Raw genomic sequence first — 15663 nt, 5'->3', positions numbered from 1 at the left:
AAAAACAAACAAATAAAAAAAACCCCACCAACCTTGTTACTCCAATTTGGCCAGAAATAAAAGCCAGAAAAGTTCTTTAAGTTTTCTCAGACTCCTCCCCATAATTGTTTCTATGTAGCAGAGCAGTTGCTAGGGTTAAATGCATTAACAGTTGAATTTAATACATAGTAATTGCTCAATTAGTAGAAGCTATTGATATTATTAATGTTGTTAGAGATTTTAGATTGGTTTCTTGGTCTGTGACACTCCTGACTTTTCAGTCCCAAGATGACAATTCTAACACCTCATTGATACTCAATATTTGTACTTTGACTAGTCTATCTCAGACCCCTCTAGCAGATATCCACTCGTTCCCTTGCTTGGAAGCAGGCTAAGAATGACCTTTGAGATTTTTAAAAGCCATCATTTCTATGCCTCAGAGACCTAATTGATATTCTCTTCAAAGCAAATTAGCATTTGCAGCAAACATATTTCACTCCAGATTTATTATGTTTCCTAAATGAATGGAACAAGGTTGTTATGAAGAACAAACCAGTGTTGAGTTCATCTGAGTCTGGAGGTCAGTCCCTGACCAAGCTAGAGGAATTCAGTTCAAAGAAAGGATATTCCAGTCTCTCCTGGGATAATGATAAAGAAAAACAAGAAAGAAACAAAAAAGAGAGAAAAAAGACATACAACTTATTTGGGAGATATAGTTGAAATGAAGGAAATAATGGCTCAGCCCCCAGATGGCCTTCATTTTCCATTCCTGGTTTTCAGGCCCCTGCTTCACTGCTAGTGTGGTTGGTATCACAGATCAAAGAAGCAATCCTTCAGGTCTTCATAGACCAGACATTTGCTTAGGTCCTCTTGGAGGTCTAGGGAGAGTCAACAATTTGAGATGGACCACATAATGTGGCACATGAAGAAGCAAGAGTGCTCCTTGACAAAGTCAGGTTAACTCTATTCTTCAGTCTCCCTCCCTCTCTCCTTCCCGGGCCCCTTCCCCTCTCCTTCTCTCTCCCCCTCCTCCTCTTCCCCCTCCCGTCCTTTTCTCCCTCCCCCTCCCCCCTTCTATTTCTCCCCAAAACACTGATCAGCTCTGGCTTAACAGTGGTGCAGGGGATTAAACCTGGATTTTGGAACCTCAGGCATGAGAGTCTCTTTGCATAATTATTATGCCATCTACTCCACTCTTTTCCCATTTTATTTTATTAATTCTCAGCACAGTTGTTGCTAGTGCTCAGTGACTGCATGAGAACACACTGATCCCAGCAGACATTTTTTTCCCTTCTATTTTATTTACTAGGATAGATAGAAGGGGTGAGACATTCAGAAAACATGTCTGCTCTTGAATCTGGGGCCAAACTTTAGAGTTTGCATTAATTCCTTTATTCAACACTGACTAAGAAAAGTAAAATAAACCTACTCTCAGAGAGTTGCAATTCCACAGAAGATATCAGGCAAGGACATAAATAGTCAAAGCTTATGGTTGAAAATGCTTAGGGCTACAAGGTTACATTATACAGTGGTTAAGATTTATAATTTAAGAGTCACTCTTGGATTCACCTGCTGGTTTTGACATTGACTAGCTATGTCCTTGGGAAGATAATTCTATTTCCTACTGGCTCCCCTCATTTGTAAAGATAAGAGCAGTTGGGTAAATTAGAGGTGAGATATATAAAGTGTTAACTACATGACTCTGAGTCAGCACTAGGTTAGTAATAATGGTTGTTTTTTCCTTTATCATTTTATTGGGGGGTATCAATGACTTACAGTATAATTGTTAACACATAGGTACAATTTTTCATTTCACCATGTATTATAGGTGTCCGCAAAACACCCTCACCCCCAATTTATGTTTTTTTCCACCGTAATGCTCCAGAATTCCAAACTAAACAATCCTCTTTCTGCCTTTTTTAAAAATCTTATTATTGAATAGACAGAAATTGAGAGGGGAGGAGGAGATAGAGAAGGAAAGAGATAGAAAGACACCTGCAGCCTTGTTTCACTATTCATGAAACTTTCCTCCTGCAGGGGGCTTGAACCTACACCCTTGAGCACTATAGTGTATGTGTTTAACCAGCTGTGCCACCACCTGGCCCCAATGTTCCTCTTTCTATAACTACAAAGTAACTTATAGGTGGTGTCATCCTGCCTATGGGTTGTGGCTCCCCACTGCCTCTGTGGAACTCATTCATTCACTCATTTATTTACTTCCTCTCTGTGCACTGAGAAGATTCATTGCCTGGACTTACCCAAAACTTACTGTGATGACGCTATATGCCCTGACACAGTGGTGACATCATCTTTGGCGACAGAAGGCTGACAGAGTGTGCAGTGATCTCTGCGCAGGCGCATGGTGGACTGTAGGTGAATCCAGACTGCTGGTGTGCAAAGCATTGTGGGTAGGCTGAATAGACTTAAAAGGACAGCAGCCAGAACTCTGGGGCTCTTTGGCTGCGGCTTCTTCTCCTGGTCAGATGCCTGTCAGCGGAGGTGCCCCAGGCATCCATCCGCCATGTCTACTTCTCCTGGGAACTGAGCACGTGTGACTCTGCTAGCCGGTAAACTTTTAGACCCCTCTACAGCCATGAGCAACCTTTACCAAAGCTTATAATTGTTTATCTTATGGGACTAAACTTTGATAACCATATTCAGACTTTACAGACCTAGTGTACACTTAACCCTTGATGATAATTGCTTATTTTGCCTTTTACCTGTTTCACCTTAATAAACCATGTATTAAACCAGTTCCCAGCTCCCGCTGTGAATTCTTCTATATGCACCACAAGCATCCCCAACCCCCATACCTCGTTTTAACTTAATTTACAACAACTTACCATTTGGAGATTATCTCTAAGTATGGAAAGTTCTTCCCATCTTTCTGGACCTGGGTCTTTCTAGTTGACAGGATGCTGCCTAGGGAGCCTCTCATCTGACAAGCCCCAGGAACTGCCAGCCTATGCTTGTTATAAATCATTAAAGAGCCCTTGGGAAGTTTTGGATTGAACCAAAAGTATATGTATGTATGACCATATTTGCATGCCCACCTGTTCCCATTACTTTGACTTAAAGCTGTGGTGGTAATCCTTTTTTTCTGCCAATGGCCATTTATAACATTCACATCATTGAATGTATAACATCATGTGAATGTTATAACATTTATAACATTCACATCATTCACAGGCCATACAAAAATCATTAACTTAAAAATTAGTGCATAATTTCACTATACAGAAGCTCCTATATATTCTGAGTTTTGAGTCCCTTGGGAAGGCCATATATGGTCTGTGGACAAGACTTTCCTCACCCCTGGCTAAAGAAAGAGAGGAGGGTGGTGAAGAAGTCTTTGAAGGAAATTTGCAAATGTTATTGGTATTCATTTTGGTCCTCCCTTTATGATAATTCCTAGACATTGAAATCTATAACCAGAATGTAATGCCTACTTCAGAAAGTCATTCATTTCAGTGCACTGTTTTCCCCTTTTCACTTTTCATTTACATTTCCAAAGTCAGAGTCAACACCAGGCATAATAGAAGCAATCATATAGGTCCCAGGGGAAGCCAGGGACACCTAATTAAGTCTTTACATTTGCAGATCTATGTCTCAGGGAAGGAAAAAAATTTACTCATTTCATATTTATAGAGTTCATTCACTCTTTCATTCAATCATACATTCATTCCCTCACTCTGCAGATATAAAGATCTTTCATTTGCACTTAAGAAGAACAGTTCAAGCTATCTTAAGTAATAGAAAGTAAATTCATTTGGCTTGCATACTGAGTTATCCAAAATTTCAACTTGTATCCCCCACTGGGAGCTTAATTATACATAAAAATATATAATTATAATCCCAGATTCCTATGTTCCTTTTCTTCCTCTTTTCCCTTCCTCTCTTCCCAGTCTTAGAAGACTCTTTCCTGGTGGAAAATAAGCAGATTCCAGCAGTTTTAAACAAATATCCTAGCAACTTAGCAACCTAGAGAAGAGAGGTTGTCTACTGCTGACACCAATCAAAAAAAAAAAAAAATCCCAAAGAGAACTCTCACCTGGCTCATGATCCAGGTTCTGGTCTGAAATCAGTTTCTGGGGCCACTAGTCTCTCTCTTTTTTTTTTTTTTTTTTGCCTCCAGTGTTATTGCCAGGGCTCGGTGCCTGCACCACGAATCCACTATTCCTGGATGCCATTTTTTCCCTTTTGTTACCCTGGTTGTTTTACCATTGTTGTGGTTATTATTATCATTGTTATTGATGTCATTGTTGTTGGATAGGACAGAGAGAAATGGAGAGAAAAGGGGAAGACAGAGGGGGGAGAGAAAGAGAGACACCTGCAGACCTGCTTCACCGCCCTTGAAGCGACTCCCCTGCAAGTGGGGGGCCAGGGGCTTGAACCGGGATCCTTCCACCAGTTCCCTCGCTTTGCACCAGCCATTAGTCTTGAATAGTCTGATTAGTCAAGCCTAGGACACATGGCTGGGTATTAGAATGTGAAGGATCAACTATACTTAATCACAGAGCAGGTGTGAAGAATACCAAATAATATAACCCATAAATTTCACCGTTCTGTTCATTCACCTATTCATCTCTCCATCTACCCATCTATCTATCCACCCACCCACTCTTCCATCTCTTTATCCATGAATCTGTCCATCTATTTGCTTATGATGTGTTTTATAGTTTATTTAGAACTTTTCTAATATTGGATATTATATAGGTATAGGTCATTTTGTTACAGCTTCAACTGGGCCAAAAATGAGACTGAGAATCATGGGAGGGAAAAGAGTATGCTTTGTTAACACCTATGGGTTCATTGTACTCATATCTGAGTCTGAACTAAACCTTTGCTAAGCTCAAGCTACTTACTGGTTTTGAAAAGGACCACGGCATTCTGGATTCCTAGTACAAGTGGACTAGACAGAAGTGAAAGTGGCAGGAACTTTAAACTGGAATGCAGGCAGGAACAGTCATGGGAAAGCCAAAATGGAAACCCACCACAAACTGGACAGTTCTCTCTTAGCCTATAGGAATTCGAGAGTGGAGGCCTACCACATACCTTGGCAGTTCCCCTTTCCTCTTTCATCTCCCCAGCCCCTGCTGGTTTTCCTATTTCAATTTGCCACACATCTAAAGAACAGAGTCAGAACAAATCTTGATAAAGTAAGGACTCAGTGTTGGAATGAATGAGTAGTTGACTTAGTATTCTGCCTGAGCCATCAGAATAAAGATACTACTCCTAACCAAAAGATAAAGAAAAATAATTCCTAGTATAGACAACAAATGTGGTTCTGGCAGTGAGAGAGGCTGTGCATATCAGAATGCTGAGTATCTCACACTGCCTCCAGGGTTTGTGGCTCCACTAGGGAGAGTTGGGCAAAAAGAGGAATTATCTGCTGCTCTGCACTGCCAGTTTCAGGGGCTGGAGACCAAAGCAATTATCCTGAGCCATCAAATGAATAAATAAATATTTTTTAATGTAATGAGAGTCATCAGGGAGACAGGATGGGATTTAAACAGTGATAAAGTATGCAAGGCTGCTTTCAGGAGACACAGTTAATGGGCAGACTGGGTGCTTGGAAGGGTATGAGTCCACTAGCCAGGACACTGATATGCCCTCAACTTCATTTCTCATTCCCTCTCTCTCAAGGGATGCTGCCTGGGATGCTCTGTCTTGCTCTTTCTGCTACTATGTTAGCCACCAGCATTTGGATGATATTGGGGGGTTGGAGAGGAGGCTTTCTGTGTATATACCAGTGATGAGGTAATTCTTAGCAAGGAATAGTGAGATTTTCTATAAAGATGTTCACCACCATACTTGCCACCCAGCATTAAATAAAGGTTAGTTACATGCAGTCCATAGGCTGAGTGGAGTGGGGGCTGGGAGTTGGCTAAATGATAGTATTTTTATGGGCATTGCCAATTCTTATTACATTCATTCCTTTGTTCAATTATTAACCCATTCATTAAATTCTTCATTCATTCACTCAATAACCATTAATCATGTTTCTTAAATTTTATTTTATTTATTTAATTTTTGCTCAAATAATGTTAGAGAAAAACTAAGAGGGAAGGGGGAGCTAAAGAGGGAGTAAGAGAGACATCTGCAGCACTGCTTTACCACTCACGAAGTATCCCTTCCCCACAGGGAAGGACCTGGGGTTTGAACATGATAACATGTGAGCTCAACTGGGTGGATCATCATTTGGCCCCTAACAATCAATGATTAACACCCTGTGTTGTAATTTATCTTAAAAAAAGAGGTTGGGGGTTGGGGGCTGCTGCGGCATGTAAAAGGATTCACAGCAGGAGCTGGGAGCTAGTTTAAACAATACAAGGTTTATTAGGGTGAACCAGGTAAAAGGCAAAATAAGCACTTATCATCAAGGGTTAAAAGTATGCTAGCTCCATAAAGTCTGAATATAGTTATCAAAAGTTTAGTCCCATAAGATAAACAATTACCAATTCTGGTAAAGGTTGCTCATGGCTGTAGAGGGGTCTAAAAGTTTACTGGCTAGCAGAGTCACACGTGTTCAGTTCCCAGGAGAAATAGCCATGGCGGAACCTGGCACACCTCCACGGAGATGCTTCTGCCCAGGAGAAGCAGCAGCAGCCAGAGAGAGAGAGAGAGAGAGAGAATAACTTCCGGATGGTTATACCTAAATCTATTCAGCCTACACACAGAGCTTTGCACACCTGCATGGACTGAATCCACCTATAGTCCACCATGCGCCTGTGCAGATCACTGCATACTCTGTCACCAAGGCTGACGTCAGCACTGTGTTGGGACTTCCATCCAGTCAGTATACTGTGTTACCACAACCCTAACCAGAACCATTCCTACTGTTTCTGTACCTTACACCTCTTCTGTTACAACAGCCAGTATTCCAGGGTGTTGTTTTTGCCGGGCTATGTTGTTTTCGCCGGGCTGGCTTCATGGGTGGGTAACAGACGACCAGGGACTCATGGTTGAGCTGTAGGCAGTATCTCTTTATTCATGCAGGACGCAGCACAATCTAAGAGAAGCTAAGCTAAACTCAAGTACTCTAAAACTCACAATGCTGTCTTTATATATACTTGCCAAGTAGGGTGGAAACAGGATGTGACATAGAGAGGGTAGAGAGAAAAGTGACTGGTGAAAATCAGAGTGTGACAAGGAGGGGGCAGAGCAGACGAGAATCCTATCACTGAACCACCAATGCCCTGGAGTGCTTTATGTAAATGTAAAAGTGATTTATGTAAATAGACCAAAGCTTTGAATGGGATTAAATCTATCCCTAGATAGGCATATGGTTAAGCAGAAGCCAGGGGGAGCTGGCATACTATCCAACACCAGGGATCTTTTTAGGACTTTCCTTGGGAATGGTCATCCTTCCCCACTCCCAGATTTGTTTAACCAGTGACAGAGGAAAACAGACATGAGAAGCTCCAGACACATGGGAGATGGTGAGGACAACAGTGGGGTGCATCTGACAACTCAATGGGCTCTGCTCCTGCTTGAAGGAATCCCTTCTCTGTTCTCTCTGCTTCCTCTAATCCTTTATGGATTCCTATTGGAACACTGCCATAGTAACCCCTGTGTTCATGACTTTCATCAAGGGTCTCTTTATGGAAAACATGACCAAGTTGAATGAGAAATTGTCATGTGCACAAAAAGAGTAGGCTAACGTGGACTCTGCCCCCCCCAACACACACACATACACAAAGGTTCAGAGCCTGGGGTTGAGGTGGGCACATCGTTCTGGGTCCTCTTCAAATAAATGTGTCCCCTCTTAGTGCAGCATTGTAGAAGGGAGAAGCTTTCTGAATGATCAGTTAACTGGACTCAATGGCCTTAGTCCTCCCAGATGCTCAGAGATGCAACTCAGAAAACCCACAGTGTCTAGGAAGTAAAAAGCACTTTTGTGAGTTTGTGTGTGTGTGTGTGTGCGCGCGCGTGCGCGCGCGTTTTAATTTTTATTTATAAAAAGTAAACACTGACAAAAACCATAGGATAAGAGGATTTCTCTGGAGCAATTTTTCTTGTGTTTGTTAGCCTTTTGGATCTCTTCTGTAGTGAATGTTCTGTTCACATCCTCTGCCCATTTTTTGATGGGGTCATTTGCTTTTTTGTTGCTAAGTTTACTGAGCTCTTTGTATATTTTCATTATTAGCCTCTTGTCTGATGTATGGCATGTAAAGATCTCCCATTCTGTGAGGGGTCTCTTTGTATGATAGTTTCTTTGGCTGTGCAGAAGCTTTTCAATTTGATGTAGTCCCATTGATTTGTTTCTGCTTTAGTCTTCCTTACAATTGGGTTTGTATCATCAAAGATGTCCTTTTCCTCTAAGTATTTGATAGTTTCTGCTGTAACATCCTGGTTCTTGATCCATTTGGAGTTTATTTTTGTTTCTTAATAAATGTTTCAATTTCTTTGTCTGTGATTGGTGCATTTAGGTTTTGTAGTTCTTCTTGGTTCAGTTTTGGAAGGGTATATGTTTCTAGGAATTCTTTAATTTCTTCCATATTCCCTTGCTTGCTGGCGTATAGTTCTTCATAGAAATGAATGTATTTCTTAAGGATTCTTTTTTCTTAATGAGATGGTCCACAGCACTACACCATATGCAGTGCTAGGGATTGAACTCAAGGCCTTAACCACATAAGGAAAGCACTCTTCCACTGAGCTATTCCCAGCTAGTCTATAAACTTATTTAAGACCACTGATTTGCTGTACTCATGTGTCAACTACTCTACTGGAAACCATTAGTATTTCAATCAATTGATTTGGAAAAATTTAAAGTTGAAAAAAACGCTATAAAAAAAGCTATTGAGGGAGTCACAAGTTATTGGGGGGAGCTAGATAAAATAATGATTATGCAAAGAGACTCTCATGCCTGAGGATCCAGGTAAAGTCCCAGGTAAAATCCCCCACACCACTGTAAGCCAGAACTGAGAAGTGCTCTGGCAGAAAAAAAAAAAAAAAAAAAAGAAAAAGGGAAAAAATAGAGATGTGCATGAAAACATAGAATTATTGGTTTCATTCAGAGCCATTACTAATTACTACTCCTTTGGGGAAAATAAATGAGAAAAGAGAAAGCAAAAAAAAAAAGGTAAAAAAAAAAAGGAATAAAAATTAAAAATGGCAACACAATCAAGCCATAGAGTTCAGTAGTGATTATTATCCAAACAATATCTGGTAATTGCACAGAATTCATCTCAACACAGACCAAGTGCCATGGACATTTCTGTGCAAGGTTTCTAATCATAGAAAGGTTAGTAATAGGACAAGAGATGTGCAGCTCAGCTTCTCCATTTACTCCAGCCAACAGTCATCCAAACACAGACATGTGAGTAAAGCTATGCTGAATCACACAGCTCTGGTAAATCCTTCCACAGACCATTCCTACATGAAAAAGCCCAGCAGAGACCAGTCAAATTGGGACAAACCAGAACAGCTGCTGTACTGACCCACAGTACATATTATATACATACATGAGTATTATTTAGGGTACTGTGTTTGGGGTGGTTTTTTAATGCAGCAGAAACCAGCTAACACATTTTTGTACAATTGTATGAGAGCTCTTATAAGGACTCTCAGAAGTCATAGAACTACGGGGTTCTAGATTTGGGATGTCTTCAAGTCTACTAGATACTTCCAAGTCATTTTGTATATTGACCCTGTTAATTCATATTCCCACTAGCCTAGAGGAAGTTTACTTTTGTGCCAATGTCAGATTATGTCAGATATTTTTATTTTTGCCAAACATGATGGGTATGAAACAATACCTCAGTATTTTCATCTGTAATTCCCTGATCACCAGTGAATGTATTTTCTGAACCTTATTGGTTAAGTGAGATTTCTGCAAAAGAGACTAGAGCCTCAGTCAGATTGTTACTCTCCTCCTTCTTCATGTGATGAACTTCCATGTCATTATCTAAGATGAATGAAGAATTTGGAGTTCAGATCGAATTGTCAAGGCAGGGCTACGAGCAGCAGCAGATGTGTTTTTCTTCTCTCCTCTTCTCTCCTGGATCAACTAGGAATACCAAAGGAAACCATCTGGGACCAAAACATGACAGGACTAGAATGACTTCAGGAACCCACCAAACACCCGTTCCAGATGCTACCATGATGCCAACTGGACCTCCCTGGGCAGATGACCCCACCTATATGTCCTGGAGCCCCACTTCCCCAGAGCCCTGCCCCACTAGGGAAAGAGAGACAGGCTGGGAGTATGGATCAACCTGCCAATGCCCGTGTTCAGTGGGGAAGCAATTGCATGGGCCAGACCTTCCACCTTCTGCACCCCATAATGACCCTGGGTCCATGCTCCCAGAGGGTTAAGAAATAAGAAAGTTATCAGGAGAGGGGAGGGAATACAGAGTTCTGGTGGTGGAAATTATGTAATTATGTGGAGTTGTACTCCTCTTATCCTATGGTTTTGTCAGTGTTTCCTTTTTATAAATAAAAATTTAAAAAAAAAAAAGAATTTGGACTTCACTTCCAGAGTCCCTTCTCCAGCTCTTTTCAACTGTTTCTTCATCAGAAAATTGACACTGGTATTAAAGGACATGCTGTACCTGATATATAGTAAGCTCTCAATAAAGAAAAGTGAGTATTACTAAAAATAGGTAGATCTTAGGTGTGTGTGTGTGTGTGTGTGTGTGTGTGTGCATGCGCTTATGCATATTTGGGTCATGGACCACAAATTTTTTTAAAAGCACATTAATACACACAGTTTTAGGCACAGTTCAGGGATTTCTTATATGCATAAAGCACAAGTCCCAAGCTAAGAACCCATCATTTAGAGAAATGTATCCTGTATCATTATGCCTACCACCAGCAGCATGTGATGCAAGGGAGAATCAAGAAGAAATTAATGAATCAGCTCCTCCTGAAATTCCTATGCCAGTGGCCATTTCAGTCCAAGATCATAACTTTTTAAAAATATTTGTTATTTATTCCCTTTTGTTGCCTTTGTTGTTTTATTGTTGTAGTTATGATTAATGTCATTGTTGTTGGATAAGACAGACAGAAAAATGAAGAGACAGGGGAAGACAGGGGGAGAGAAAGACAGACACCTGCAGACCTGCTTCACCGCTTGTGGAGCGACTCCCCTGCATGTGGGGAGCTGGAGGCTTGAACCAGGATACTTATCCTTAAGCTTTGCGCCACCTGTGCTTAACCCGCTGCCTGACTCCCCGATCATAACTTTTTGTGCCATCACCTCAGAGGAAAGAAGATTCCCAGGCAGTGGGATGGCCTTGGCTCCAGTGACAATAAAAAATGATGGCAAAAAGCTTTTTCCACATGCCCAGCAGATACCCCACCTTCTCCCTGACATAGCCCTCTCCCAAGAAAACTCTTATCTCTTCCAACTACATTTCCTTCAACTCCAAAAACAGAACAGTGTAATTCTGAGATGTAACTGCAATCTCCTTCTTGCTACAGTGCCTTTTAATTAGGCATCAAAAAGCCCTGGAGATCACACTGCTCCCTTGTAATGGTGTGTTCCAGAAAATTACTGCCATCAGATTAAATTAAGGAAAAGTTATTCAACTGATAAGTTAGGTATCTTTCAGTGGCAGTGGGATAATCTCAGGACTGCTGTTGTTATTTAGAGAACAAGGAGTGGATGCATGTCCTTGTGGACGGTTACTAGCAAGACAGACACATTCTCTTGGAATAGTTAGTGGGAGCTGAAAAATTGTGCCTGGAATTGGGACATGAAGGCTTTCATAAATTGAAAGTAGAGGAAGAAATATCTAATATCAGTTGGGAGTATGCCATTATGTGCTGAATTGTGCCTACCCCACAACTCATTTGGTAAAATCAACAATCCCAACCCCTAGTATCTCTGACTATAACTATACTTGGAAATGGGGTTGTTAAAGAGATAATTAAGTTAAAAGTGATGTATCTGGGGGGCGGGCAGTAGCGCAGTGGGTTAAGCCCACACGGTACAAAGCACAAGGATGGATGTAAGGATCCTGGTTTGAGCTCCTGGCTCCCCAACTGCAGGGGACTCGCTTCACAATCAGTGAAGTAGATTTGCAGGTGTCTATCTTTCTCTCCTCCTCTCTGTCTTCCCCTCTTCTCTCGATTTCTTTCTGTTCTATCCAATAGCAATGACAATAATAGCAAGAACAAGGGCAACAAGGGCAACAAAAAAGGCCTCCAGGAGCAGTGGATTTGTAGTGCAAGTACCGAGCCCCAGCAATAACCCTGGAGGGAAAAAATTTATGTATCTAGGGTGAACCCTAATTCAATCAAACTCATGTCCTCCTGATGTGAGATTGGGACATATTCACCAGACATGTTCTCCCAGGCAAAGGGAGGACTGCAGGAAGACACAGGAGAAACAATTGGCCTCTACAAGCCAAGGAAAAATATTCAGAAGAACCCAAGCTTACTGAGACCTAAATTAGAGAGTTCCAGCCTTCCAAGCTCTGAGAAAATGAATTTCTGTAGGGGCTGGGCAGTGGTACACTTGGTTGAGTACACACATTACCATGTGCAAGGACCCACAAGCATTGTGCGCAGTGAAGCTATTCTGCAGTTGTCTTTCTCCCTGTCTCCCCCTTCGCTCTCTCTTATAAAATATTTTAAATATTTATTTATTTATTGGATAAAGGCAGAGAAAAATTGAGAGATAAGAGGGAGATAGAAAGGGAGAAAGAAATAAAATTACCTGCAGCACAGCTTCATTGCTCACAAAGCTTTCCCCTGCCTGTGGGGACCAGGCCCTTAAACCCAGGTCCTTGGACATTGTAACATGTTCTCTCAACTGGGTGGACCACTGCCTAGCTCCTCCCCCTACCCTCTCAATTTCTGTCTGACTCTGTCCAAAAAAAAAGAAAGAAAGAAAAAGAAAGAAGGAAAAAAAAAGCAATTACCAGGAGTAGTGGGTTTTTCATGCAGGCATTAAGCACCAGCAACAACCCTTGTGGCAAAATGAAAAGCAAATAAAAACCAATACATTTCTGTCCTTTAAGCCCCCTGATCTGTGATACAAATGAATACAAATATTGTCTTCCTGGTGAGTGACTAACACACACACACACACACACACACACACACACACACACACACACACACACACATATATATATATAACTTCATTCCCCTTCATCCTCCATCACTCATGTTTAGGAATTGTTTAGGGTTGCTTAGGTTTGAGGAAACAGACCAGAAGGGGCCATCACATACTCAAGGCCTTACCAACCGGCAAGTGGCAGAACCAGGATTTGAACCTGGGTCAGTCCGATTCTGATGTCTGCCATACAGTGTCAAACTCTACCAAATTAAGGTGAAAAGAAAAGGTTGGTTTTGGTCTGTCTGAACTGGGACAGTCCCTTTGCATAGGCTCTGGTTTGGTCTGCTGCAATAGACCTCTTTGTGGACCCCCATAGGACCTTGCCCTCAACTTGGATCAACAATGGTGAAGAATGTTCCATCCTCCGAAGGGAGGCTAGACAATATACTCTGTGCTACACCTGAGGAAGATGGGTCCTGATATTGCCCCCCCCACCCCATGAAACTGAACATCCACCCTCACCCTCCATCCAGAGTTTTACTTTGGTGCCCTACTACAAATTTAGTCAGATCCTGCTTTGAGTTTCCCTTTCTGTTATTCTTTCTCAACTTCTGTTTATGAGTGGGATCATCCTATGCTCATCTTTATCTTTCTGACAACAGGAATCTCCTGCTTCCTCTATAGAGCCTATGTTTCTCCCAATCCTGGAAACTCTGGGGTGGGGCTCACTTCCCTGCATGCTTCTTTCAAGTCAGGCCAAATGATATTGCATCCACTGATTCCAACCTAATCAATGCAATGAGTACCATCTCAGCATGCTTCACCTCAGACTAAGTACAGAAACATCAGGCATGAATTGCCAACCTTTCACCCTCATCACTCGGGTGAGACCTTTCTTTTCATGTTATTCTCTAATTGCATTCCAGGAGGTTCACTTCCTAACAAAGTCCCAAAACCTAGATATAGACCAGGTCCTGTAAGATAAAGCATATGTTCACATGTATCCATAAATTAAGGCAGAATATATACCTGAAAGCAAAAATACACAATAGTCTGTAGTGAGTCAGTACCAAGTTCATAATGAAATAGTGTCCACTTAGACTTAGATACCCTCCTCACCTACTTCCTATTATACTTCCCTCACTCACAACAAAGCTAACCTTATCAAAGCAAGGACTGCAAAAGCTGAATAAGGGCAAGTGACTGGCATACTTTAATGATGACTCATTAGTCACTATCAGGCCACCCCATCAGCTGGGGTCCTATGCGGGAGTCCTGAGATCCCCAAACAGACTTGATGGGCCTAGAACTCAAATAAATCCCTTTCTTCATTGTTACAGGCCATTTCTACCAGGAACAACTAAATACACCTCTTTGTGGGCCCCCATAAGATCTTGCCCTCAACTTGGATCTGTACCCACAACCTCTCCAGCATTTGTTGCTGCTATCCTTTTTGATGTATGCCATTCTTATAGGAGTGAGGTGGTATCTTAGTGTTGTCTTAATTTGCATTTCTCTCATAATCAGTGACCTAGAGCAGTTTTTCCTAGAGCAGTTAGCCTTTTGGATGTCCTCTGAGGTGAATGTTTTGTTCATATCCTCTGCCCATTTTTTGGATGGGGCCATTTGCTTTTTTGGTGCTAAGTTTGCTGAGCTCTTTATATATTTTGGTGATTAGTTTCTTGTCTGATGTATGGCATGTGAAGATCTTCTCCCATTCTGTGAGGGGTCTCTTTGTTTGTTTAATAGTTTCTTTGGATGTGCAGAAGCTTTCCAATTTGATGTAGTCCCATTGTTTTGTTTCTGCTTTAGTCTTCCTTGCAATTGGGTTTGATTCATCAAAGATGTCCTTGAGGTGTAGGTGGGAAAGTGTTTTACCAATGTTTTCCTCTAAGTATTTGATAGTTTCTGGTCTGACATCCAGGTCTTTGATCCATTTGGAGTTGACTTTTGTTTCTGGTGAGATAAAGTGGTTCAATTTCGTTCTTCTGCATGTTATAACCCAGTTTTCCCAGCACCATTTATTGAAGAGAGCCTCCTTCTTCCATTTAATCCTTTGGGCCCCCTTATCAAAGATTAGATGTCCATAGGTGTGGGGATTTATTTCTGGGATTTCAATTCTGTTCCACTGGTCTGTGTGCCTATTTTTGTTCCAGTACCATGCTGTTTTGATGATGATGGCTTTATAATATAGTTTAAGGTCTGGGAGTGTGATGCCTCCATTTCTGTTCCTTTTCCTCAAGATGGTTTTGGCAATTCTAGGTGTTTTCAGGTTCCAGATAAATGATTGTAGTGTTTGTTCCATTCTCTTAAAGAAGCTTGGTGGAACTTTGATGGGTATTGCATTAAATTTGTATATGGCTCTGGGGAGAATATTCATTTTGATGATATTTATTCTTCCAATCCATGAGCATGGGATATCTTTCCATTTCTTAGTATCAGTTTCTATTTCCTTGAGTAGCAACTCATAGTTTTCAGTATACAAGTCTTTCACTTCTTTGGTCAACTTTATTCCTAGGTATTTGATTGATTTTGCTGAAACAGTAAAGGGGAGTGATTTCTGGATGTCTTCTTCTTCAGATTTAGTGTTTGCATAAAGAAATGCCACTGATTTTTGTACATTGATTTTGTAGCCTGATACCTTGCTATATTGCCTAATAACTTCCAGTAGT

This window comes from Erinaceus europaeus, chromosome 10 (genome assembly GCF_950295315.1).
Source record: "Erinaceus europaeus chromosome 10, mEriEur2.1, whole genome shotgun sequence".
Taxonomy (NCBI): domain Eukaryota; kingdom Metazoa; phylum Chordata; class Mammalia; order Eulipotyphla; family Erinaceidae; genus Erinaceus; species Erinaceus europaeus.
The sequence above is the reverse complement of the archived record's forward strand: the minus strand, read 5'-3'. Positions refer to the sequence as shown.